This window comes from Mirounga leonina, unplaced genomic scaffold (genome assembly GCF_011800145.1).
Source record: "Mirounga leonina isolate KUSES-001 unplaced genomic scaffold, KU_Mleo_1.0 Mir_170, whole genome shotgun sequence".
NCBI classification, from domain to species: Eukaryota; Metazoa; Chordata; class Mammalia; order Carnivora; family Phocidae; genus Mirounga; species Mirounga leonina.
The window spans coordinates 16,682,657-16,708,990 of NW_023270433.1; the positions used below are offsets into that span (position 1 = coordinate 16,682,657).

The following is a 26,334-nucleotide window of genomic DNA, read 5'->3' on the forward strand; positions in this document are numbered from 1 at the left end:
TATGTTTCTTAATGTATTCATTTAACAAATCTGTAGTGAGTGCCTGCTATTTTCTGGTATTGTTTTAGGCTTTCCTGACTCAGCAGTGGGTAAGAGCAGGGGAGGACCGGCCCTGAGTTCCCTTTCGGTCCTGGCATCCCATGGGTCTGGGCCCACGGAGCTTGTGGTAGCAGGGGGTAAGGGATATGGAGGCAGGGATATGGAGGCAGAGCTATGGGGATGGGGGATGCTTCCTGAGCCTTCTAAGGCCATCTAAGGATGCAAGGCCATTTGAACAACATAAAAGGCCCCACATTGGTCTACTTTCAGCATCCTGAAGAAGGTGGGATTCTCTCTCTCTCTCTCTCTGTGTGTGTGTGTGAGAAAGAGAGAGAGAGAGAGAGAGAGAGGTCACAGATAGAGGAGGAAAAATAGAAGGAAAAGGGGAATCAATGGGGGGGAAGGAGAAATAACAAAGGGGAGAGGTAAGAAGAGGAGAGAATAAACAGAGCAAGAGGCTCTCCATTTATGCTTCTGGGGCCCAGGCATACCCACAGAGTGTACCCTCCTCATCTCCATTCAACTCCTTTGTCTTCCATGGACTCTGGGACAGCTTCCGACTTCACTTGGCTCCAGGGGCAAAAGGATCCCCAGGCTGGAGTCCACATTACCCCAGATTCCCATCAGCTCTCTGTAAGGAAGCTGCCTGCCCTGCACACTGGTCTGTAGTTTATTCTCCTCCCCACAAGGAAACCTGAAGCTGGGAAGCCCAGTCATGTTTGGATTTGAGGGAATCACAGTCCAGCCATTCTTCAGGGCAGGGACACAAATCCCAGGGGGTCATGTCCTCAGCCAGAGGGCATTGGAATAGGGAGAGCATCATCCCTTGTCCCTCTGGGGCAGGGTTCCAGGCTCCTTCCTGGCCACTTAAGAGTACCGTGGCCCAGAAACCATGGTCCATGAGCCATAGCAGCACCTCTCCTCCTTTGGCTCTGCAAGAGGCTCTTGTTTGTTTTGTTCTTTTTTTTCCTTAGATTTTATTTATTTGAGAGAGAGAGAGAGAGCACGCCTGCGTGTGTGTGTGTGTGTGTGTGTGTGTGAGTGCATGTGCCGGTGGGGGAGGGAGAGTGAGAGGCCGACTCCGAGCAGGGAGCCCGCCAACCCAGGACCCTGGGATCATGACCTGAGCTAAAGGTAGATGCTTAAGGGACTGAGCCACCCAGGTGCCTGCAAGAGGCTCTTGTGAGGGAGAAGGTTAAGACCCTGTCATGTAGAGTGAGCCCCTCATACCTTCTCCTTCTCGTCTCTCCCTCTCTCTCTCTGAATTTGCAAGTTAGGTAATTTTTAATTACTTTGTATGTGAATGAGACCCCCAAGCACAAAGAGAGGAACTGGCTTACCTGGAGATCCTCTAGAAATCTGTGCTGGAGCGGACACGCCTCACAATGCTGTCCACTTCCAAAGGCCACAGTCAAGGAAGTCGTGAGGGAGGAAGGGTGAATCGCTGGGCTGGAGAGTCAGAGAGTGGAGAGCTGGAGCCTGAGCTTTGTAATTAGCGATCAGTTATCAAATCTTGGAGGCACTTCATTTTTTTTCATCTGAACGATGGGATTGTCATGAGTATCTACCTCCTAGCATTGTGAAGGTGACATGAGATATTTCATTTCGATCACTTCAAAGTGTGGGCACGCAGCAAGCACTCAGTAGACGTGACCTGTGTGATTAACACAGCCCACGATTTTGTGTGGAGTCAGGCCAGCCTCTACCTGCATGCCTGGAGGTTTACTCTCTGAAGCTCTTCTATGTCCGAATACTTTATATTGCATTTTTTCCCCCATTTTCTGTTGGTGAGTGGGAGATTCAAATTAAGAAGCCTTGCAGGCAAAGATGAATCTCAAATGGTCAGAACTGGGGAGAGCTGGCCCACTCTCTTTGGGGCCAAATTGAGGGAACCGAAAGGCCACATCATGAAGAGTTCTGTGCCTGGATTCAAAGAAACAATTGTGCGGAGGCTTGAAGAAAGAGATATGAGAACAGCCATTTACTGAGAACTGCCCTGTGCACCAGATTCAGCACAAACCTTAGCAGCCCTGGTGGCGTGATCCTTGTTTCTAGATAAGGAGTCGGAGCCTTAGAGAGGTAGAGGGGTTTGCCTGAGTTCACCTGTGTGGTGAGGAGCCCAGCGGAGATCATAATGCAGGCTGGCTCTGGAGCTGCGTGCTTGCCATTTACCTATGGTGGGCACAGGTGGGCAGCTGGGGGAAAAGCTGGCAAAGCAGTGTGTCTCTGCGGTCTTAGCACTCAGCTGAATACATAGACACTGTCTCTGGGTTGTTGTTTTTTTAAGATTTTATTTATTTGAGAGAGAGAATGCAGATTGCATGCGCGCGAGAGAGTGCGCACAAGCAGGGGGGGAGGGGGCAGAGTGGCTCCCCCGCTGAGCAGGGAGCCCACCATCCCAGGACCCCCAGATCATGACCTGAGCCGAAGGCAGACGCTTAACCAGCTGAGCCACCCAGACGCCCCTGGGTCGTAATTCTTTTTTTTTTTTTTTTTTTTTAAGATTTTATTTATTTATTTGAGAGAGAGAATGAGATAGAGAGCATGAGAGGGGGGAGGGTCAGAGGGAGAAGCAGACTCCCTGCTGAGCAGGGAGCCCGACGTGGGACTCGATCCAGGGACTCCAGGATCATGACCTGAGCCGAAGGCAGTCGCTTAACCAACTGAGCCACCCAGGCGCCCCCTGGGTCGTAATTCTTAAAGAAATCTGGAAGACAGGCACAAGAGTCTTACTGCTGAGGATTCCATAGGTCTTCTTAAACATTACTGTGCTTATATCTTGAAATACAGAGAAGGGGACCGAACTACCGTGTATAATATTTTGAAGTTCATAGAACATTTTAAAATACCTTAGGTCATTTAGGAAGGTATAATCCCTGTCCGAACAAAGCTAGAGTCTCCAAATTCATGGGATTTTGATGGAAAACATCAGGGTAGATTGGAGTAAGTATGTGGTCTTAGTGCTATGGATGTGTTTTGAAGGGGCCAGACAAAAGGTACCCTGCTGAGAAATTCTTCTGTCATGAACCTGCTATCATAGCTCAGAATGTCCCTCTTAGTTCCTTCTGTTGAGAAGCACTTCCTGAGAGGTTTTTTTTTTTTCTCTTTAACTGATACAGGTGACCTCAGAGAACAATCTCGGGTGAAAGGGAGGTCAGCAAGAGTCTGAACCCACCACCTATAGAATATCAAAAGGTAGAACATAGCAAGGGTAGGTTTTGGTGACCAGTAGAGAAAAGATTGAAGAGAATTTGTCATTAAATAACCCTAGCTAGGTTAGAGATGAGGAGGGGATGCATCGAGAAAAACCCAGGCAGTAAAAAGGGCAACTGTGGGGCCCCTGGGCGTCAGCTTGAAGTTTGCATAGAGGGAGCTATATTTAGATCTTGGCAAAAGAGATCCCGACGAGGTTTTGGGAGATGGAAGTGAACCCTCAGGTTTGGCCACTGACATCCATTCTCTGAACCTTGTGTCTTCATCAAAAGCAGACGTTGGTCCTCCTGGGATGCTGTGTGTTCAGAATGAATTAGACTTCCATCTATATGTCATTCAGGGTGGGAGTGGGTAGACTAACTCTGTGTACGTCTACCTGTGAGTGAAACAGACACTTCTCGGCAGTGTTTTATGAAAACAATAAAATCCAAAGCCCCAATAACGATGGATTCTCTATCCTTTTCAGGGAAGTGTCCTTGGGGATTCAAGCCTTGAGGCGCCGTCTAGCAGTGCATTAGAAATCTGTTAAAAGCCTGTGCCTGTTAGTTAGGGAAGTGATACATAGTGTTTTTGTTTTGTTTCTGAAAAGGAGGGGATTTGAGGGCCGAGCAGGCAGGAAGGAGAGCTTAGGAAGCAGGGGCATCGCGTCAAAGCACAAATGGAAAAGAGATGCAGAGGAAACGTGGAAGGTTGAGACCACGTCTCATTAGCTCTGGTTTTCAAGACTCTGTCCTCGTTCCAAACTTCCTTGCTACACTGAGGTCTTCTTCCTCTGGGCATATCTGCAGCTGTATCCTGAGCCATCTGTTCACAGATGGACCTCGTGTCTGACACGGCAGTCCCTTCCGGAGCATCTGACACCTGTTGCACCTGGGAGTACTGGAGGCTCATGTCTCGGAGAAGTTTGGGTGGCTTTACAAGATCCCCCCAAAGGCAGTGGCCCCAACTTGGTGAGCCAGGGGCGCCCACATGACGTGTAGATCTTCAGTCTGGTGTTTCGCGCTTTTGCACTCAGAAAGCTTTCCCCACGTTCACCTTTATCTTCCCAGGTCTTCATGACCACACTCACACATCACCTGTCCAGGAAACTTCCCACGCTAGCCCCTTCAGGCAAATTTGATCACTGCCTCCCCTGTGTGTCTGGGCAGGCTTCCGCAGCTGGACTTCTGCTGTATCCTGGTGCATTTAATGAGCTGAAAATCCTCCCCACCAACCTGAGCCCTCACCCAGGCAGGAGCAGCCTAGTCTGCTTCCCCCTCTTGCCTCTTGAGCCCCCCAGAGCTCAGAGGCTGCCTTGGAGCTGGAGCTCAGCAAATAAGAGCTAATCCGAACAAAAGAGCCAGGTCAGAAGCAAAGCCCACTTTCCACTCGCCTTGAGAATCTGCCATAACCACATGTGCCTTCCCCAAGGCTCTTTCTGTTAAACACCATACAGGGGACTCAAGTGCAGACAGTGTGGGGCAAAGGAGGTTGAAAGCGGCACCCCAGTGCTATGTGTGAACACCCTGGGTGCTGTAATGACTGAGGTTTCTAAACATGGGTTCTTAAATGCTGTCTTTATTTCCTTTGTCAGGGAGGAGGCGGAGAGAGGAAAAGCGACATAAAAAGTGAAACCGTGTTAATAAACAAATTGGCGCCAAGGAGTCTCTGCTCTTTGCAGACTTTCATCTGGGAAGGAGACATCATGGAGACAGTCAGGGTGGCCACACAGCCTTGATGCATTTTCCATGGGTTGGTTACAGTTTTTATTGGAGTCCTGAAAGGATTCAACACATTTCAAACATTTTCAAAGCCTGGGACTTCTGATCCCTTCATTTTAGAGACAGGAGGACTGAACCCGGGGACGGGGATAGGCTCGTTCCAAGTCACAGAGGGCATACGTGGCTGGTGGGGCCGGGTCTGAAGCCGCGGACCCCTCGCCTCTGCCTCGGGGCACTTGCAAGTCAACCCTAGTCCACAGTTCCCAGACCCTGGTCATTTCAGGGATATCGCATCCCTTTGGCCATATCTGTATTCCCTTTTTGACTTAAGTTTCTTTCTAAAGTGATATAGGCCTGGTAAGTGGAAACTTTAATATTATAAAGCTAAATGGAAATACATCACTTACTAAAATTGGAAGGTTGCTATAAGAGTAAGTAGAATGAAAGCAAAAGAATGCTGTTACCTTCTAGCCAGCTGGTGCTAGCGGCCAGGGTGACCTGAGCCTGAGGCTTGCTCTCTCTGGTTTGTTAAAGGGGTGATAGCCCCTCGCTGACACTTTCTCCTTGAGGTTAGCAAAAGGGTTGGAAGACACGGGAGGGGATATAACTTCCTCACGTTGTTATTCTCTGTTCATTAATTTAATGAAAGTGGATTGCATGCAGTCATTCCCTGCACCAGCCTTAGTGCATTTCTCTACACTTCGGAAAATTTCCCCTCGTATATTAGCTGCAAAAGTGAGCCCTGGGGGCAGGAGGGCTTTTCTTTTTATCTTAATAATAGCTAATCTGTACTGAGTGCTTACACCAGGGTTGGTTTTTACATTCTGTACTTCCTTTAGTAAGTACTGTCAGCTGCCCCCTTTAGAGATGGGGAGACTGAGGGCGAGTACGTTGCCCTAGGTCTTGTAGGGTTCACCTTGGTGGTCTGGCTCCAGAGCCCCCATCCTAACTTTGCTGTTCTGATCATAGTAGGGGGCTGGCTCTGAGGCCCTTTGGATAGAAGTGTTGTTCCCCCCCACCCTGAAGGCAGGCCAGGAAGAGCTTCAGCAGGGATATACTGTGGGTATCATGAGAAGAGCATTTGTTCATTAATAAATATTGAGCACTTAATATGTGCCAGGCACTGTGCTAGGCTCCAGTGAACAAAACAGGTGGAGATCCTTGCATCTGTGGAGCTTACTCTCTTCTATGTGTGTGCACATGGGGCAATTACAAAGAATTAACAAATCAGTAAATAATGAGGTTTATTAGGAGAATAGATGGCAGGCCACCTGGTTTCTTAGTCTGAACTTGCTCTCCACACACTACGGTCTTGGGGCGTAGTTCCATCCCTTAGTTTCTGTATCTATAAAATGGGGGTAGACAAGATGTCTGTTCTCTGGGCTCTGAGCTTTTGGGTGCCTTTGTGCTTCCCTTTTGTTGCCAAGGCCAGGAAGGAAGTGGATGATGATTCCATGAGCTTTTACTTTGGAGTGGGTCCTAGGAACCAGAATGACAGGCATCTGCCTCTGGTGGGAAGTGGGGCCCTGAAAAATCATTCCTGACTGGTCATGAGCGGGGTCTGCCTGGAGATGGTTTCATTAAAAGGATAAATTTAGAAATCAATTACAAACGTTCTGTCGTCTTCCTCATGTCTTCTTATAAAGTGGCTTTTTTTTTTTTTTTTTTGGTAGGCCTACCATTTGTCGAGGGCTTGTGTCTTTGCCCGATGCTGTATTAAGCACTTTACATGCATTATCTCAATTAAGCTCACAGCAGCTCTGTCTGAAATTGGGTTCTCCAGAAGCAGACACTGAGAAAAGAAGATGAGTTCAAGTAATTTATCTGGGAGGTGGTCCCAGGAAGCATGAATAGGGCAAGTGAGGCAGGGCAAGCAAGGGAGCCAGTGAAGGGTGTACAGCTGGGCAGGGGGTTGCTATAGGCACCTGGGGCTCAGTCCCCTGAGGAACTCGGGGGAACAGAGAGAGCACGCCAGGCACTATCCCAAGCTGGGGCATTTATCCTACACCTCCCATCTGTCATTAATTAAGGGCTACTACAGGTTGAGGGCTGGGGTGGGGGGGAATGGGTGGAGGACATTAAAAATTAAAAATCCCTGGTATTTCTGGTGTGCCCGGCCCGAGGGTTAGGAAAGCACTAGGCAGAGAGCAGGTGCCTATGGGAGAAAGCTCCCGTGGCCTCTACTAGAAAGGGGATGTGAGCAAGACACAGATTCCCTGTTAGGTTAGCCCTGTTACTAACCTCATTTGAAGCTGAGGGAACGGAGGCTCAGGAGGATGAAGAGACAAAGGTAGGCACAGCTGCATAATTTGCAGGGGCCCAGTGCAAAAAGAAAATGTGGGGCCCCTTGTTCAAAAATTACTAAGACTTTCAAGATGGTCCCAGCAGCAAAACTAAGCATGGCAGCTTTCTAAATGCCTACACCTGTGTGAACTCACAAGTCAGACACCCAGAAGTGGGGCCCGGTCAAAGATCTCAGAGCTTCTAAGTGACACGTTAGGAACCCCTGGTCCGTCTGTCTCCAACCCTCAACTTTTCAGCCTTGGCACTCAGTGGCTGCCAGTGCTCTTCCAGAGCTATTCTGTAGGAAAGGACCCTGGGTTTTGTTGGAGAGGGCAGCTCCATTTCTTCTTAGGCAAGTCCCTCCCTCTCTCTGGGCCGCATTTGGCTCATCTGTACAATTCGGTTGCTAATCCTGCTGCTGCAGTGATGGAAGTTCTGCTTTCCCTCCAGCTTTCACCCTGCGTGGGAGAGGGGAGCTCAGAGGCATGTCCATCCTCCCATCTGCTTTCCTGCATCCGGGTCCTTGACATCAGGGTGAGGAGATCTCATCTTGAAAAATGCATAGCCTGCCATAACTCACACTGGGGAAAGAGCGTTGATCTTGGGGTCAGGAGGGCAGGCCGTGGTGCCGGTCCAGACATTTATTGTATGGGAACCTTAGCCAAGCCACGTCCCTCTTCCAACCTTACTGTCATTGCCTCCAGAATATGTCTTAGGGTTCATCCAGCTGTGCTGTCCTGTGCTAGACAACCAGGATTGTGGAAATTAGCCACCACACACCCAGTAGATGCAGCAGCAGGTGGGGCGGTTGGAGGAATGTGGTAGGGCGAGGACCCTGAGCTAGGCTGAGTGGGTCTGAAAGCCACCTCTACTGCTGAAATCCTGTGTGGTCGTTGCTAGCATCTTCGTTTTTCTGAGTCAAATATGTGTGCATGTATGTATGCATGTATGTGTGTGTATACATACATGCACACACGCATATACACACGAATATACAGTGAGATATAGTAACTTTCTTGAAAGGTAGTTGTGAGGATTAGGTGGGAAAATGTGTGTCTAAGTCTTGATGGATCATCAGTGGTCATCCTTGTGGGTAGACTGAGGGCAGGGTTATGTTGGAGGTCATCTTGCACCTCTCTTTTCATCACGGATTTGGAAAGGCATTATACAAATAGTTTAAAAACATCTGGTCAAGCTTTAACCTGACCTGCAAAACAGACTTTGGCCCCCCTAGTCCGGGAGTTCCCTGGATGGAAAGCCTGGCCCTCCCCTCAGCAGTGCTGGCATCTCTAAGGGGCCACACAGAGAAGGTGCTCAGCCCATGTCTTTAGAAAAAGAGATGGATGGAGTTTGCCATCTCTTAAGGCTGCCTCCTTGCTTCCCCATCGTCTCTTCCTGCCCCCTCCCAACACCGGCCCATCCCCCTTCCTGACTCCTTCCCTCCCTTTGTCCCCAGCCTTTCCTTCCTTCCTGGTCTCCTTAGCCAGTTCCCAGGCCTTGGATCAGGCTGGGGAAACAGCTCTTCATCCCACTGAGTACTCTTCTGTGGACTAGAACTCTTGCCTGTGCCACCTGAAAAGAGGAAGATTCCAGAGCCCAGGCAGTAACACATGGTTGGCCCAGCTTCTTTCCAGATGCCCCTGAGTTTAGAAAGTGCTTTGGGGCAAACTGACCTGACTTCGAATCTCCATTCCTGCTCCTTGTTTGCTGCACTCAGCCCTGTAGGCAAGGCCCTTCACTTCTTCGTCTGTAAAATGGGCTTGCTCATAGCTCCCTTGAGTGTTTGTGCTGAGGGTCCTATGACTTGCAGCATGTGACGGTGTCGAGCGTGGTGTGTGGCTGTAAGAAGGGCAGGAGGAGTTTTATCCTGTTATTTCTGCTTCTGGATTCTCCTGCCCCTGCGTCCACGGTGCTGGCTTGGGTTTTCTGGCCAGGCTTCCCGCACAGTCCTTGGAGTCAGAACCCCATGGTAATATCACCAGGGCCGCCTGGGGCTCGGCATCCCCGGGCCTCTTTCTGCCTCTGTCTCTTTCAAGGACATCAGGCTGAAGGGATGAAATAGCAATTCAGGGGAGTTTTTTTCCCCCATAACAAAATCAGAAAGGATTAAGTGGATGGACAGCCCAGGAACAGAGACTGTTCTGCTCTTCTTTGCTCCACGATGACCTGTCAGTCATACTAGGAAGGAGGAAATAGCTTCCAGAGACTGTATGGGGGAGGATTTGCTCTTTCTCCTGGAGTACAAAACCAGGCTCCTTGGAGGACAGATCCAGAGATATTCCTGGGGCTCAGAGGGACATTTCCTGATGTCAGTTACATGCCTGTGGATGTGAGGACATGAATGAGGGCTTACGTATGTCCTTAGGTTAAATGTGCCCGTAGCTGTAGGCAGGCGCATGCCCACATAAACGTTTGGGTTTCTGCACATGGATGTGGCCAAGACGCCAGCCCACAGACATGTGAGTTTGAGTGAGGAGCATGGGGCATGCGCGGCAGTGAGGAAATGGGGGTGGACCCGTTGAACACACTAGGAGAACTCACATCTGTGAGGGCCCCGGATAAGCTTGTCGCTGCTGCGTTAGCGAAGTGTCCACGCGCGCGTGCGTGCATACGTGTGTGTGTGTGTGTGTGTGTGTGTACGTGTGGCCGTACACGGAGATGCCTGATTATATGGATCAGGCACCAGTGTGACACGTGCACAGATAGTCTTCAGGCCACTGTAAGGAAGGGAGCAGTTTTGCAAAATGTATATGGGAGTCCACATTTGACACTGTGTATTTGGTAACAGTGGTGTTTGTGTTCGTACATGAACACATCAGTCTGTGTTCACGCGTGTGTAAGAGGAAATGGCTGCACGTGGACACATGGCATTTGTTATTGCAAGGAGATGCGGATGCTTTCTGGGCAGCACACAGAGGCGTAGGTTCATGAGGAGATGCATGTGTCTGTGAGCACATTTTTGCTTTAGGAGCGGAGGCCTATAAATGTGGGCTCTTCTAGCTGGGATCTCTGCAGCTGTTTTTAGGTTGTGCAAACTTGACTTCCGAGGTACCTGTAACTCCCTGGCATGATGCTCTTATATATTTCTCTAGAGATGATTTCTCTAACTTGATTCTCACTCCCAGGGCCAGCAAACCGCCTGGTACCCTCCGTAAATAGGTGCACTTGCCTGTGGTTCCTTCTAGCATATTCCATATTGTGCAGTGGACAGGAACCATCATGTGGATGAACCATGGAGTGGAAGGCAGAGCACTCTGTGTTCTCTGATGGCGTGACCGTGTCCATTAAGACAGAGAAGAAGGTCCCAGCACCTTGCCCACTAGGGCATTCTCTAGTCACTACTCTGAACAGCCTCTGAGGATGGCTGGTCCCATTTTACAGTTGAGAAAAGGAAGGTTCAGCGAGGAAAGCACCTTTCCCTGGGTGACACAGCATCTGGTGGACCAGGAGGCTACTCGGAAATTAGCAGGTGCGGTACAACAGTTACTTCTTAAGGTCAAGAGGCTGGATTCTCGCCAGCCCAGTCCCTGACTTACTACATAATCTGGGTCAACTCCCTGTACTCCCTGAGTTTGGATTCTCTTGACTCTCAATGAGAAGTGGAGATTTGGGGAAATGATGCCTGAAAGCTCCAGCAAAGGGCCTGGTGTAGTGAAGGCTCCCCAGAAACATTTGGTGAGTTGATTCAGGCTCCGTTTGGTCCCAGAAGCAGAGTCAGCAAGGTGAGGTGAGGGTTGGGGATGGGGGCGTGGGGCATGACAATGCAGAGGTCATGATTTCTAGTCCTACACCCTGCTGATACTCTGGATTGTAAGCACAGTGCTCTAAAGAGGTCGTTGGACAGTCACGATTCCTCTTCTCCAGAAATTCACAATCAAAGGCAGAGCCCAGTGCTTCCGAGCGCGCAGTCCCCACCATGTGTCCTAACCGGAGGAAGGGCCGTGCCTTTGTCTCACTCAGAAGAGGCAGGAGGAAGAGCACTGGGCACTGTTGCAGACCTGATTGAGCCAATGCTGGTGCCAGGTCTTGTGCTGACATGATATCTCACCACTACATGCGCGTGGATTTATTATGATCCACAAGTCCTCGGGAGGGCGGGAGGACGGAATGAGAAAATCTGTGTGGACAGCCCAGAACAGAACCTTGCACACAGTAAGCACTTAATGAATGCCAGTCATCCTGTTACTTTAGATGAAGTAGCTACATTATTCTGGACGCTGTTCTGGGCCCTGGGACACGGCCCCATCCCTGCCTTCCTGATGCTCACTCTCCAGTGATTATTACAATGCTATTCTCCCTGGTTTCTATGAGGAAGATGAGTCCTTGAGAAGTTAGGTGACTTCTGCCTGGTTCCTGAGCTAAGGGCTAGAGTGGCAGAGATGGCGACCGGGTGAGCCTGTGCTTCATTAGGGAGCTGGGCTGTTAAAAACGGGAAGGGAGGGGCACCTGGGTGGCTCAGTTGGTTGGGCGACTGCCTTCGGCTCAGGTCATGATCCTGGAATCCCGGGATCGAGTCCTGCATCGGGCTCCCTGCTCAGTGGGGAGTCTGCTTCTCCCTCTGACCCTCCTCCCTCTCATGCCTTCTGTCTCTCGTTCTCTCTCTCTCTCTCAGATAAATAAATAAAATCTTAAAAAAAAAAAAAAGGGAAGGGAGGGGCACCTGGGTGGCTTAGTCGTTAAGCATCTGCCTTTGGCTCAGGTCATGATCCCAGAGTCCTGGGATCGAGCCCCACATCAGGCTCCCTGCTCTCCGAGAAGCCTGCTTCTCCCTCTCTCACTCCCCTGCTTGTGTTCCCTCTCTCGCTGTGTCTCTGTCAAATAAATAAATAAAAATCTTTAAAAAAAAAAAAACAAAACGGGAAGGGATTTTAGCCTTTCCCATCAAGTCATGTGGTTTCAGTTTTCCAGACATCTTCCATCAGGTTGATTAGGATGAGATGTAACCATGACCTTGGCACAGAGAACAGTTGATGCAAAATACTTCTCATGAATTTTTCCCCTTACTTTCTCGAGTGACCTAGGGAAGGAGTCAGGAGAGGAATTAGTCCTTCCATTTGACAGATGAGAAGACTGAGGTCCAGAGGTACGAATGCCTCACGTAGGGTCACAGAACCAAGACCAGAGTGGAATTTGTCTTTCCTGCCTGCTAGCCTGGCAATGTGGGAGCAACATCCCATCATCTTACTGGGGAGCTGGGCATTCATTTTTTTTTTTTTAAGATTTATTCATTTGAGAGAGAGAGCGAGAGAGAGAGAGAGGGAGAGCGAGCAAGCGGGAGGAAGGGCGAGGGGCAGAGGGCAAGGGAGAGGGAGAATCTCCAGTAGACCTCTCTGAGCGAGGCGCCCAACGCAGGGCTCCATCCCACGACCCTGAGCCGAAATCAAGAGTTGGTCGCTTAACCGACTGAGCCACCCAGGCGCCGCAGGAGTCTGGCATCTAAAACAAATAAAAAAGATGTGTTGCAGTGGTCACAGGAGTTCTTTTGCCCTCTGATTTTGGAGAAGAGCATGATTTGCCATCATTTAGGTGCTCTCTGTTCTGGTCAGGAGGGACCCTGGGGACAGCCTGAGCCTTGTTCTCACTCTCCTCTGATGCACTCTGAAAATCAAGAGGGTCCTTCCCTCCTTCCCACCCCCAGCCTGATATCCTTTCCCTGTCTCTTCCCTGCCACAGGGCACCATCTGTGGTGGGTCTAAATTGGACTGAATAGTGTGGAATTGCAAGTCAAAAGGGTCCTGTAATCATCCGGCCACCGGCCTGGGGCTGTGCTTGGCACAGCGTTGTAAATGAGGGTAATGGAGTGGAGGCTGCCTAACAGTCCAGGCCACTGTGAACACACGGAGCAGGCACGGGGCTTATTTAAGGAATATAGGGGCAGATTATGCTCCGGAAGCTGTGCAGCTGGGAGCCAGTCAGAACCCACTCATGCTCTCAGTTCCAGGCCGTGGGGATTTTGATTAGGAGGAGGTGGGGCCAAGGGCAATACGGTAGGACCCTGCCTGGGGGAGGTTTTCTGAATCCATTCTTTCTGTTCTGCACATGCCCATGGAGCACCTACTCGGAGCTGGGTGTTAGGGGGATAGATAGAAGGTAGCAAGCGATAGCAGGCCTTTCATTTTAAGAAGCTCGGAGATTCAGGCAGCGGAGGGTAGGTGAGGTGTGAAATAACTAAAGCAATCATTAGAATACAGCATGATAAGCACAGAGGTGAAAGAAGCAGGGCTCCCCCTTCCCAGTGTTGAGGGGGAGGGAGGGAGGCTTCACAAAGGAGGTGACATTAAGTGTGTAATAAAACACCCAAAACTTAGTGCCTTAAAGCATTTTTTTTTTTTTTTTTAGTTCATAATTATTTGGGGCTGGTAGTTTGGGCTGAGCTTAGTTGGGAATTCTTCGGCCGGTCCTGGCAGACCTCCGCTGGGCTTCCTCATGTCTGTGGTCAGCTGGGGGGGTTTTCTGGCAGCTGGATTGTCCAGATGGCTTCTCTCCCATGTCTGGTGGGTAAGCAGCAAGCTTTGTCTGGGGCAACACGGGCCAATGGGCCACGTTTCTGTCCTCGTCCAGGCTTCACAGGGCTTTCAAGTACAGCAAGAAGAGAGCATGTCCTGATACACACTTACTTTTCAAGTCCCTGCCCTTGTCATTTTTTTGGCATTGTCTTTTGGCCAAAGCAAGCCATGCAGCCAACTCTGATTCAAAGGGAAGAGCCATAGACTCACCTCTTGATGGGGATCTGCAGTGTTACAACACAGAGCTGGGTCGACGGCAGGAGAAGTATCGTTGACCTTTTAGTCGGCTTACAGCTGAGTTCTGAAGAGTAATGGGCAACAAGGCATGAGAGTAGCCTCGGGAGAAGAAGGAGTGTTAACAAGACCAGGGAGGCATGCTTCTACAGGGACGGAAGGACAGCTGGAGGAAGGCACCGCTCAGGATGCTGACTGGTCGTGAGTTGAGCACATCTAATGCCATGGGATGTGAGTTGGTGCTGTTTTGCTAGATGCTGCAGGAGTGCTATGGTGGGATGTGAGTGGGGTTTAGGGGACATGTGGACCCATATGTTCTTAGGCTGAGGGACCTTCACCTGGTTCTTCCCACTTCTGGGTCTCGATCTCTCTAAGTACCTTTTCTACCCACTGTGCCTCCATTTCCCATCTGTGAAACTGGAGTAGGAAGTCTCACCCTCTTGGGACTTGATTTTTTTTTTAATATTTTTAAAAGATTTATTTATGGGGCGCCTGGGTGGCTCAGTTGGTTAAGCGACTGCCTTCGGCTCAGGTCATGATCCTGGAGTCCTGGGATCGAGTCCTGTATCGGGCTACCTGCTCGGCAGGGGGTCTGCTTCTCCCTCTGACCCTCCTCCCTCTCATGCTCTCTGTCTCTCATTCTCTCTCTCTCAAATAAATAAATAAAATCTTAAAAAAAAAAAAGATTTATTTATTTATTTGAGGGGGGCAGAGAGAGAATCTTCAAGCACACTCCCTGCTGAGTGCAGAGTCTGATGTGGGGCTCTATCTCAGGACCCTGAGATCATGACCTGAGCTGAAACCAAGAGTCGGATACCTAACCGACTGAGCCCCCTGGGCGCCCCTTGGGCCTTGATTTTAATCTTACATCGACCCATATTATCAAGCAGCTGCTATTGCAAAAAAAAAGACTGAGATAGGAGAGATAATAGCAACTCTTGGCCCAGAAGAATATCATGACCTAGCAAAGGAAATGAGAATGGTAGACTGGTGAGGTTAGTGAACCAGGGAAGGGAGTATAAACTAGCCAGAGGAACTTAGAGCTCGGAGGAGGGAGGGAGAGGGCATCTTGGGCAGGGCTTTCCAGAGGGGTCAGTTGAGCTGGATTTTGAAGGAGGGTGATGTCTGTGTTGCAGAAGAGGAATTAGGGCATTTCAGGCAGGAAGTACAGCATGAATGGAAACTGGGAGGCCACAGTGAGGCTTGGGGCCAGTGGACTGTGGTTTGGATACAGAGACGGTGGGTGTTGACCACCGTCTGGCGCCCGGATGAATTAATCACGTGAAGGGGTTCCTCCATGTTCAGCCTCTCCCACCTTGCTGCAAATAGCTGATGGCGTCAGTGGCGGGTGTGTTCACCCTTAGTCTCTGTTGGGTTGCCCATTTGGTTCTTACAAGTTTCATTTTTCCTCCCTTGGTCCCAACACTTCATAGCGCCATGCTCCCTGACTCACCACATTTTGTTACCATGTGAACAGTTCACTGGTGTGAACCCAGGCCTGTGGCATTCAGATGCGGAACCCTCTGGGTTGAGGTGAGGGGGTTGGGGATTGACAAGGGAGACTGAGCAACAAAGACTTAAGGAACCATCGTGGTAGAATCTTTAGGCAAGGGCGCCTGGGTGGCTCAGTTGGTTAAGCAACTGCCTTCGGCTCAGGTCATGATCCTGGAGTCCCAGGATGGAGTCCCGCATCGGGCTCCCTGCTCTGCAGGGAGTCTGCTTCTCCCTCCGACCCTCCCCCCTCTTATGTGCTCTCTCTCATTCTCTCTCTCTCAAATAAATAAATAAAATATTTAAAAAAATAAAAATTAAAAAAAAAAAAAGAATCTTTAGGCAAGGCTGAGGGAGCACTGGAAGTACAAGGGAATTCTGCACCCTCCCCCCTTGCTGAGAAACCACTTTTAGGAGTCCGGGAGGTTCCATCTTTCACCTTTGACCTGCCCCCACCCCAAATCTTTGTCTCTAGCCCCCTTATGATCCTTGAAGAGCATTAGATTATGAGGCTATGTGTTGGGCAATTTGCTACCCCTCTCTGGTCCACATTGCCCAGTCAGTAAAATGGTGGATTAGGTCATTGATCTCCATCCTTTTACACTCCTTTATCTGTGACGTTTTCTGTGATTCCAGGGTGTAGCCAATAGAGATGACTTAAAAAGGGTGGGGGGAACTGGGGCCCCAGACAGAAGGGTCATGGAGACTGTTTCCAAGTGAAGCAGAAAGTTTGATCTGTAACCTGTACCTCCTTTTTCTCTGTAGTTGGTACCGTGCCATCCCCCACTGCTGTCAAACAATTGGATTCTTGTCTCGATAGTGGTGAGATAGGTAAAGAGTGATGAGAAGACAGCTGTCAAGGAATATGCAGGTGCTAAATGCTGTGCGGACTTCTTTCAACACGAATCGCTCTTAATTCTCAGGACATTTGTCAGAGATTGCTTTTAGGATTCCCATTTTCCATATGAGGCAAGTGAAGCTCAGAGAGGTAAACCTAGCTTGGTAAAGGTTGCTCAGGAGGAAGGAGCAAAGTGTTCTTAAAAACTTGAATTCAACCCTAGACAGAATGCTTCCTATACCTCTCCCAGGACAGATTTGCATTTTAAAAACAGGGAGCTCAGTAGCAACACTTAACCCCAGGGAATGACTTCATAATGATGGAATGTATGATCTGAGCATCTGGCTGACTGGGAGGCGTTGTCCAGGTACTTACATCACACCCCCAGTGTGGACTTGGTCCCTCAGTCTTTTTACTCAAATGTGCAAACTCCTTTTCTCAGCCTGGTTAGGAAAGTGGGGAGAACACTGGATTTGGAATAAGGGAAGCAGAACTTGAATTCATGCACTGTCCCTTACTAGATGGAAGATCATGGGAGAGTCCAGTCACCTGTTGGGACCTCAGATAGTATAGCCAAACATTGGGTGTCCTCCCCTCCCCCTTATTCATGTGGGTTTCCCACCCCTAGCTGAGTTCCTGGCACATAAGCAGGTGTTGGTGAAAGTTAGTCCCTGTCCCCGTTCTTTGGGTTCCTTTTCGCCATCACTTTGCAGTGTTGTGGAACAGGGGAGGGGGAAAAAAAGTCATTGATCGTCTGTGTGCATTAAGAAAAGAAAAGAAAAGAAAGTGAGAAACAGTGAACACATAGAGAAACCAAGGGCATATAGCGAAGCTAAACGACAAAGACCAGGTGAAAAAATGCAGCAAGGAGGGAGGTAAATGGTTCAGGAGAGAATAACCAAGAGTAATAAGATTCAGTTCCATCAACTATCCATCCATTTTCAAATAGAATCTGAAACGATGCGCTTTTCTCCCTTGCCAATAACTCTTAATTCTCTTCCCCTCCCTTATTTAACTGGATATAACTGTATTATTTATCTCCACTGGGTGGCTAGGTAAAACAGTTTTTTTGTCAAAGACACAGTTCCCCAAGGAAGTGGGAGGGGGCAGACTGGGTGGGGGCGGGGGGCGGGGAAGGCAGAGATGAGCTGACAGATGGGAGCAAGGAAGGAGAGGGTCTAAGTACTCCTGGGGTGTTCTCCACCCGCCACTGCTCTGGCTATGTCCCAGCCCCCCGCCATCTCTCCCCCTTCTACTCCCCAAGCAAACTCCCCACCTGCACACCACAGTGATGCATCTACGGACGTGTAACCTGGTCCAACATCGGGATCTCGTAGACTTATAAAATGTCCAGATTATAGACTCTGCCTGCTTACCTTGTCCAGACCCCTGATAAATGAGGAGCATTAACTCCCTCCTCACGTGTGTTCCCGTAACACCCTGTGCATGCTCTCTCGTGGCCAGGACCACGGGATTGTCACCTTCATTGATTTTCCTTTTTCTGCTCTCCTTGGTTGTGATTTGCTTGAGGGCAGGGAACTCATAAAATGCGCATCGAGTGACGCATTCATTCAACAGATATTTATTGGGCACCTACTATATGCTGAGCACTGAAGATAGCAATTAGCTAGACAGACAGGATCTTGCACTAGGATTGAATGAATGATTGATGAGTAAATGGATGAAGAAACCAAAGGAGGGGAATATGCTGTGTTGTTGCTGCTTAGTGACAATGGAGGGACATCCATCCCAGAAATGGAAGGTCCGTGAGGGCAGCAATCAAATTGGTCTTTTTACCTAATCTAACCACGGGACCTAGCCCTGTGTGCCTGGCACATTTTAGGCGGTCAATAAATATGTATGGAAACTATATTCTTTTTTTTTTTTTTTTGAAGATTTTTATTTTAAGTAATCTCTTCACCTAGCCTAGGGCTCAAACTTACAACCCCTAGATCAAGAGGTGCACGCTCTAGTGCCTGAGCCGGCTGGGTGACCCATGGAAGCTATATTCTTGAATGATGGGGATAATGAGCGCATTTGCTTTTAGGACTAAGTGTGGGACTTTGCAGATTTCCGAGCACAGTGCTAGGCATGGCTTTATTTTCTCTTAATTCTATGTTAGGTGTGATACAAGTATGACAGCTGGCTCAAGTTCCTTCCTGCCACACACACGCTTTACAAATAAAGACAGAAAATCATAGAGGCTTTCATTTATGGTATTTGGAGAGCTTCATTAGCCTCTAAACTAGGACTTGGTCTGATTGCATGAAGGAGTCCTATGTGGGACCTAATATTTCTTATTCTGCCTGGGAGACAGCCTATACTTAAGACATGGCAGCCCCCTCTTTACTTCCCTCTCTGCAGACTTGCTATAGCCTTCTGTGTCTGTTTCCTCTGTAATGATGAACCTCTGCCTTTTCTACTGGCTTCCTCCCACTGGACCCCTTTGCACATCTGCAATCCCGCCTTCTTGCCTTTGTGCCATTCCCCCATCTATAATGCCCTCTGCCACATGGCCACTTGTTGAAATCTTGCCCATCCTTTAAGACTCCTCCACAAAGAAATTTTCTAGAGCCAGCCAGAAGTCATCTCCTCTCTTTTAAGCTTTCTGCTTTGATTTATAGTTATTTATAGCATGCTTTTTCTCCATTCCTTGGCCCAAGCTCCTGAAGATAGAGTCCTTCAATGCCAGATCTCAGAAAAGGTTGGGTACTAAATGAATCTTTAAAGTGAGCATATATCTGCATCTAACAGATGCAGAGGTTATGTATATTCAATGTAGAAAATGTAGAGAAAAATGAATCAGATCGTGATTAAAATCACCTCTGATCTCACCATTTAAAGAGCACTGTTCTTGATGATCTGGTGTATCTTGTTCCAGTATATTTCTTTCTAGCCGGATATACATACTTACGTCTAAACAGAACCATGAGATAATCTATTTTCTATCTAAACTTCCTGTATATCTCCATGAGAATTGCAAACTCCTCAAATGTTTAAAGTCTATCTTTCTCTTCATTTGCATTCTCCAGGGTGCCTAAACTTGAGCCAGATGTGAAATAAATTTCTATAGTGTTGTCATGTGGGAATCAAGCCATCATGGCTGCCCTGAGTTGGCTTTTCTTCTCTCTGTCCTCTCAGAGTGCCCATTTGAATTCAGATATGGGGACAGCGCAGTTCAACTCAACAAACGTTTATGGAGCCCTCTGCGCTGCATTTCACCACTGTCTCAGGCACTCGGGTACACAGATGGCCCTGATGTATCCCTGCACTAGGGTCCAGTGAGAGAGGTCAGCTGTATAAACATATCATTTTAACATAGGTAAATACCAAATACCACAGAGACCAAGACAGTGGTAAAATAGGATGCTATAATAGTGTGTATGAAGTAACATGTAACCATGTAACTGGAATGCTTAGTGAGGATCAAGATCAAAGCTAAAAACTACTTCATGTTATCTCATTTAATTCTCAAAATAACTCGATGAGGTGGGTGCTGTTATTATCCTCATTTGACAGATGAGGAAACTGAGGCACAAATGAGGTAAAGAGTTTGTCCAAAGACACACAGCTTGAACACAGGGGAGCTGGGATTCAAATTCAAGCAGTTGGTCTCTCAGGGTCTGTGATATTACATAGAACACAATATTCCCTCTTTATGGAAACGTGAAGGAATGTCTAGCTCATATGGGGGTCATGGAGATCTTCCAGAAAAGGGATGGGGTTGAGTCGCGAAGACTGTTCCAGCCTCCAAAGAGGCATCTTCAGTTGAGGGAACTAAATGATGTGTTATAAAATTAAACTGATTTCTCTTGGCCTTCACAAAAAAATAAGCATCTTCAAAGACACTGAATTAGGAAAGAGTGTCGTGGATGTGGCGATTGCATAGATATTTGATCAGATTTAATGTGTCAGGGCAGGGAAAGGAGCGAAGAGAAGTAAGGCAGGGGAGAAATGCAAGTGCCAGGCCCCTGAAATTAGATTTTATCTTGAGGGGAGTCAGGAGCCATCAAAAGGCTTCAAGCAAGGGAATGATGTGGTCAGATTGACAGGTTAGAAATTTAATCCTGGTAGTCATTTGCATGATGGTTGGAAGGAAGCCTGGAGGTAAGCATCCCAGGTGGGACCTTCCAGATGGTCTCCATTGGCCCCTTGAGGTCCACTCTTCACCCTTTCCTCCCTGCTGAGGACCCTGGAAGGCTGACCTGTATGATTTGCTCCACCCTTGGGTGTTTGGTTGGAGTTGGCCCACGTAAGGCACCTGCAAGAGATTAGCAGGTGGAGGGAGAGTGAGGTTGGAGCATTTATTACCCCAGCACCCCCATGATGGGCCATGCCTTGTCAGTAGCTGGCTTATTCTACAGTAGGCCACAGCTCCTGTCTGGCAGTCCTTTCCTACAGCTGTGGCTGTTCCCATGGTTTTATCCATCTCCCTCCCCTCCCCCCTTCAGGCCTAGGGTGGGGACAGCTCCTTGATGTTGGCAACCTTGAGATGCTTCATCACCAGTTTGCCTTCATCCTGCCTGTGATGATTAATTTTATACGTCAGCTTGACTTGGCTTAAGGGATGTCCGGGGAGCTGGTAAAACATTATTTCTGAATGTGTCTGTGAGGGTGGTTCTGGAAGAGACTGGCATTTGAATCAGTAGACTGAGTAAAGGAGAAAGGCCTTTATCAATGCAGGTGGGCATCACTCAACCCATTGAGGGCCTGAATAGTACCAGAAGATAGAGGAAGGGCACATTTGTTTTCCGCTAGAGCCAGGACATCCATCTTCTCCTGCCCTTGGGCGTTAGCATCTTGGGCCTTGGGACTCAGACTGGGATTTATACCATTGGCTTCCTTCCAGCTCAGGACCTCAGGTTTGGACTGGACTGTGCCACTGACTTTCCTGGGCCTCCACCTTGAAGATGGCAGATTTGGGAACTTGTTAACCTCCATAACCATATAAGCTAACCCTTCATAGTAAGTCTTTTTCTATGTATATGTCCTGTTGGTTCTGTTTCTCTGGAGAACCCTGACTAAAATACTCCCCAAATCTTTGTAAACAGTCGTGTCATTAAATACTTCGTGACCTCACTGAGTGTGTCTTCTCTTCTGTGAGGAGACCCTGACTGGCACAAGGCCATTTGAGGTAGTCCATAAGAGAGATGATGAAGGTTGGCATTAAGGTAGCCGTTGGAGAGATGAAAAAGAGGGCATGTGTGTGGGATCTGTTTCCCAAGGTCACTCAGCAGGACTCGCTGCATAGAGATGAGTCCCCATGAATGCTGGAACAGCTAATGGCAAGGGCTGTTGAAGTCAACCTCTCTACATTTCTCAGTTCTTTGTACCTAGGCGGTGAGTTCATCTCATGTAATGTCTGCTCCCCCCCCCAGTGAAGCAAAGACTATTTGCAAACTCATCAGAAGTGCTCTCTGGCCTTCTGCGAATAACCTGCTGGAGGGTCAGCTGGAGCTGTGGAATCAGAAGGCGGGTTAGTTAGCCGCTTGGGAGATGTTACCAAGATGGCTGGTGATCAGAAGAGCTGCTTATTTTCATAATGACCTTCAGGAATTAAATAAAAATACAATGAGTGCCATAGATTAGGAAGAACAAGCCAATTAAAAGCGCAACACACCTTCGGGAATTTTTATTTATTTTCCAGGAGGCTGAAAGACATCTGTGGCTGCCGAGGCAGGATGGTGGTCTACCCAGAATCACTGATGAAGGTTGATCCTCTTGCTTGGCTTTAGGGGGCGGTTGAGGGGATTTGAGCCTATTGAATATTTCACAAGTGGCAGCCCATGGGGGGAGAACAGAGAAAGGTGAAAAGGCAATCCCTGTGTTTCTTTTACGATTCCAATATAAAACCAAGCTATCTGAGGTGGGAGGGAGGCAGGCACTGGAGTCAGCCTTCCGCCGGAAGGCATGGTGCACCAATTCTCCCACTTTAATATCTGCTGTTTCATTTTATATTCATTATGTCAGCATGATCTGCCTTTATGGGAATGTCTTGGTTCCCGACCAAATGCGTTTAGTCCCCCTTTTGCTTTAAGTTTGATTGTAATGTGACTTGAAGACTTCAATGAAATGTTTATATGGAGGGACTAGGGGAAGAGGAAGGGGAAAATGCAATTGGAAAATCAATCAGCGGGGAATTTCAAGAGCTGGCCTTGGTTATGCTAGTATTTCTTTGACCTGTTTTTAATGGACACAGGATTGGCTCTCTGATCAAGTATACTTCGCTGTTCCCCGACTGCATGCCAAAGAGGATACTCTGTCGCCAGGGATTCAAAGCCCTTAACCCTGTGTCTGAAGTATATTTCCAACTGATGTTCCACCACACTCCTCCTTACACGTGTGGCTTCAGTGTCCTGAGATACCCAACCGCCCGGGCCGTCCCTATGCCTCCTCTCCTCTGAGGGCCACCAATATGCCCATTCTCTGCAGTGCTCATGGTACCATGTTTTTAGAGTAGCTCTTTGTCTCTAAGCTAGGAGAGTCCTGCCACACCTTCAAATTCCCAATGGACCGTTACTTATTCTTTCTTTAATTCTGTAATGAATACCTCCATAATCTTATTATGGGTGCGTGTGTGTGTGTGTGTATTCATCACTGGCCATTCAGTAATTTTTGCTGAGCACATATTATGTGCAAAGCACTTTAAAGAGTACTTGAGATATGGCAGGAAATAAGCAAGGTTTCTGCTCTCCTGGAGAGACAGGCATTAAACACGTGTTTCAGAAAATACATATGATTCATTTCTAATAGTGATAAATGCTATAACAAGGTTTTGTAAAGGGGATACCATAGAGTGTAGATGTGTGTAAAGGGGAAAACGTCAGCTAAACCTGGCAGAGCCTCTCCGAGCAGGTGTCACTTGGACTGAGAGGCCAATGCCGAGAAGAAGGTGGCTTGCAAGGTCTGGGAGGAGAGTTTCAGACAGGACAGACAGTCCTCATGCCCTGAGATGGCAGTGAGCCTGGTCTGTTTCAGGAACAAGTGTAAGTCCTGCAGGGCTGGAGCACGTGAGGAGGGGATGGTGGTAGCAGGTGGGTCAGGATAATGTGCAGTGTCGGGGCCACATCACACGGGCAGTATGTGCATGTGTGGGCAGTGTGGTGCCAGCTGGGGAGTGGGTAGAATGTCTTCCACTAAAGGACTGAGTTTCCTGAAGGCAAGGGTGTGCCTCATTTCCCTCCATGTTCTGAGCTACTAAAGTGCCCACAATCGAGTAGGTCCTCAATAAAGTGTGTTGGATGAGTGAACAAACACACACATGAGTGAATGAATGAGGGAATGAATGAATGAGGGGATGAATGAGAGGATGAATGAATGAATGTGGGAATGAATGAATGGTGAATGAATGAGGGGATGAATGAATGAATGGCGAATGAATGAATGGTGAATGGATGAGGGGATGAGCGAGGAAATGAATGAACGAGGGGATGAATGAATGAATGAGGGGATGCATGAATGAGGGGATGAGTGTTTGGGCCTTCTACTTCTGCCAGGGCGGTTTTCTCTCCGAGCCCCATGGCCCTCCCCACCTCAGCAACAGTTTCCTTCCTTTGTAATAGAGTGAGTCCAGAGCTGATCTCTGTGATTCAATATTTACTGTGTTTCACACACTGTTATTATCATTTAACGTTTACTGTCTGCTCATGTGCACTCATCGCTGTAGCAAACAAAGAGCTCAATCTAGTTTGGGTTCAGGGGCTAATTTAGTCAAGGAAAAGGAGATGTTGTAAGAGCTACCGGCGTAGAAGCAATTGTGTGGACTGGAAATCCACTGGGTCTGGCTGGACATACATTCACCTGTGGCCTGAAGCGAGGGACTGCCCCTCGGTGATCCTCTGTTTCCTAATCTGAGTGTGGGGAGGATGGGCTTCTCGGTGGTGGGTTTTCGAGCACAGCCTGCGGAGAGCTGCAGGAGTGAAGAGCGCAGATTTCAGCAAGCCTTCCTTCGCTTACTCTGCCTCCTCGATCCCAGGCTGTGGCAGCCAGATGTGGCACGGCCAGGGCCTGCCCCACCACTGGCGCGTGAGTCCCCTTTCGTGAGCTACTGCACGAGAGGCAGCTATTTCCACGGGCAACTGTAGCCCTGGGCTCTCTGGGCCTCTGGTTCTGGGCTCTGATGCAGGGAGAGAAACATGAGTGAGGGACTGAGCACGGCCATTTACCATAATGTCTTCACCTTGCCTTGGCCTAGCTGCCTGGCTGGCTGCCAGAGAAGCTGCTACCAGTACTTCGGGTGCTGAGGCCAGGAGGTGGGGCGGTGGGGGGAGAGAAGGTGCTGGGGAGAGGCCCGCTTCGCACGCTGGGCACCCAGCCTGTCTCCCCTGCCCCCGGTGCCCCACAGTGAGCTCTTGGGGTCCTTTGGGGCCCATGGACTAAGAGCTGATGAAATCTTGTGCTTATCTCCATCCCTTCTCACCTCTTGGCACAGCAAGGGAAGCCCAGGCAGGTATTCACTTGGACTCACAACTTGCTACATTCTGGCCACCTTGTCTTTTCCTTGGAATGAGGCAGAAGCTGCTGAGGGTTTTGAGCCCAGGAGTGATGGGAGTGAACAGGCTGTGGCAGGAGTCCTCTGGCTTCTGGGTGAGAATAGGCAGAAGAGCAAGGGAAAGAGCAAGAGGAGAGTCCAGTTAGGAAGTGCATGTGGTCAGTCAGGCAAGAGAGGGTGGTGCGTTGGCCCAGGTGGTTGCAGGAGAGGAGCCAAGAAGGGATAACTCCGAGGTGGCTTTTGAAAGGTTTCCTAGTGGACAGGAGGAGGGGTGGGAGAGAAAGCAAACAGTCAAGGGTGTCTCAAGGACTTTTCCACAGCAGCTCAAGGGTGAATTAGATCCTGTCCCTGTTAATAATAATAATGATAATAAATATTAATAGCTAACCTTTTATAGCACTTACTAAATGCCAGATACTCTTCCCTAAGGACTGTTGATTGTGAGCCTCAAGGAGTGAGTCTATGGGGGTGGATGATACAAGAATAATTCAGTAGACTTTGGTGAGCAAACATCATCTCTTCAAGGTGACTTTTCTTCCTTCAGGGTTGCCAGGGACTGCAGAGTGGGGTACAGGGAGAGCTGTTGGCGTAAGAAGTTCTAACTCAGCTTCCCCGTCAGTCCTCCTCAAGCGTGTGTGTATACACGCACACATGGATATGAGGTCTGTGGTAATTGTGGGAATACCCTCTAGGTCAGCTTTGTGTCTTGGGAAGATAGTCCAGAGTTTCCAAGTCTCAGACATTATTATGGCTACTTGTCTATGATGGAGTGCCTCTGTCTCTATGGTAACTCCTGCTTGAATGAAGTCTTGATAATTCTCCAGGAATTATCCCTTTCCCTTTCCCCCTACCACCCTTCCCCTTTCTTCATAAAGCCACTGTGATAGGCCTTGTCCTTCTAGGACATTTCCAAGGATGTAATCTCTCTAGGAGGCAACAGTATGAGAAGATTGTGTGATCTTAGTGCGGGGACACTTCTGGTTGCCAATGCTCTTGTCCTTACTCAGTAAGAGGCTATGTTGGTATGGCTATATTGGAAGGAAGTACTATTAGAAGAATAATTTAAAGATCAGGTGACTGGGGGCACCTGGGTGGCTCAGTCGGTTAAGCATCTGCCTTCACCTCAGGTCATGATCTCAGGGTCCTGGGATTGAGAACCACGTTGGGCTCCACACTCAGTCAGCTTCTCCCTCTCCCTCTGTCCCTCCCCACTGCTCGTTCTCTCTCTCTGTCTCTCAAATAAATAAAAAAATAAAATATTTTAAATATATACATACATACATACATACATACATACATACATACATACATACCAGGTGACTGTAACTTGCTAGTAGGTCCTAAGTTGCCCTTGGTCATATGAGAACACTGGAGTGGGGCAGTGGCTTACCAAATATTTTTAAGCCATGGAAACTTACGTGCCGACATTCCCTTGCTGGTTGTGCAGTATATATACTAGCAAAAAAAAAAAAAAAGGGAGCTGCTCCGACCGAAGCAGGAGAAACAGGCTCAGATCAGCCCAGTTGCCAAGCTCTGTTC

General features: G+C 48.6%; 1 protein-coding gene across 3 annotated transcripts in view; it reads left to right on the forward strand.

The window, feature by feature from the left end:
• Window positions 1–26,334, forward strand: part of ASTN2 (astrotactin 2) — an 868,677-nt gene that overhangs the window by 98,556 nt on the left and 743,787 nt on the right. The window lies entirely within an intron of this gene.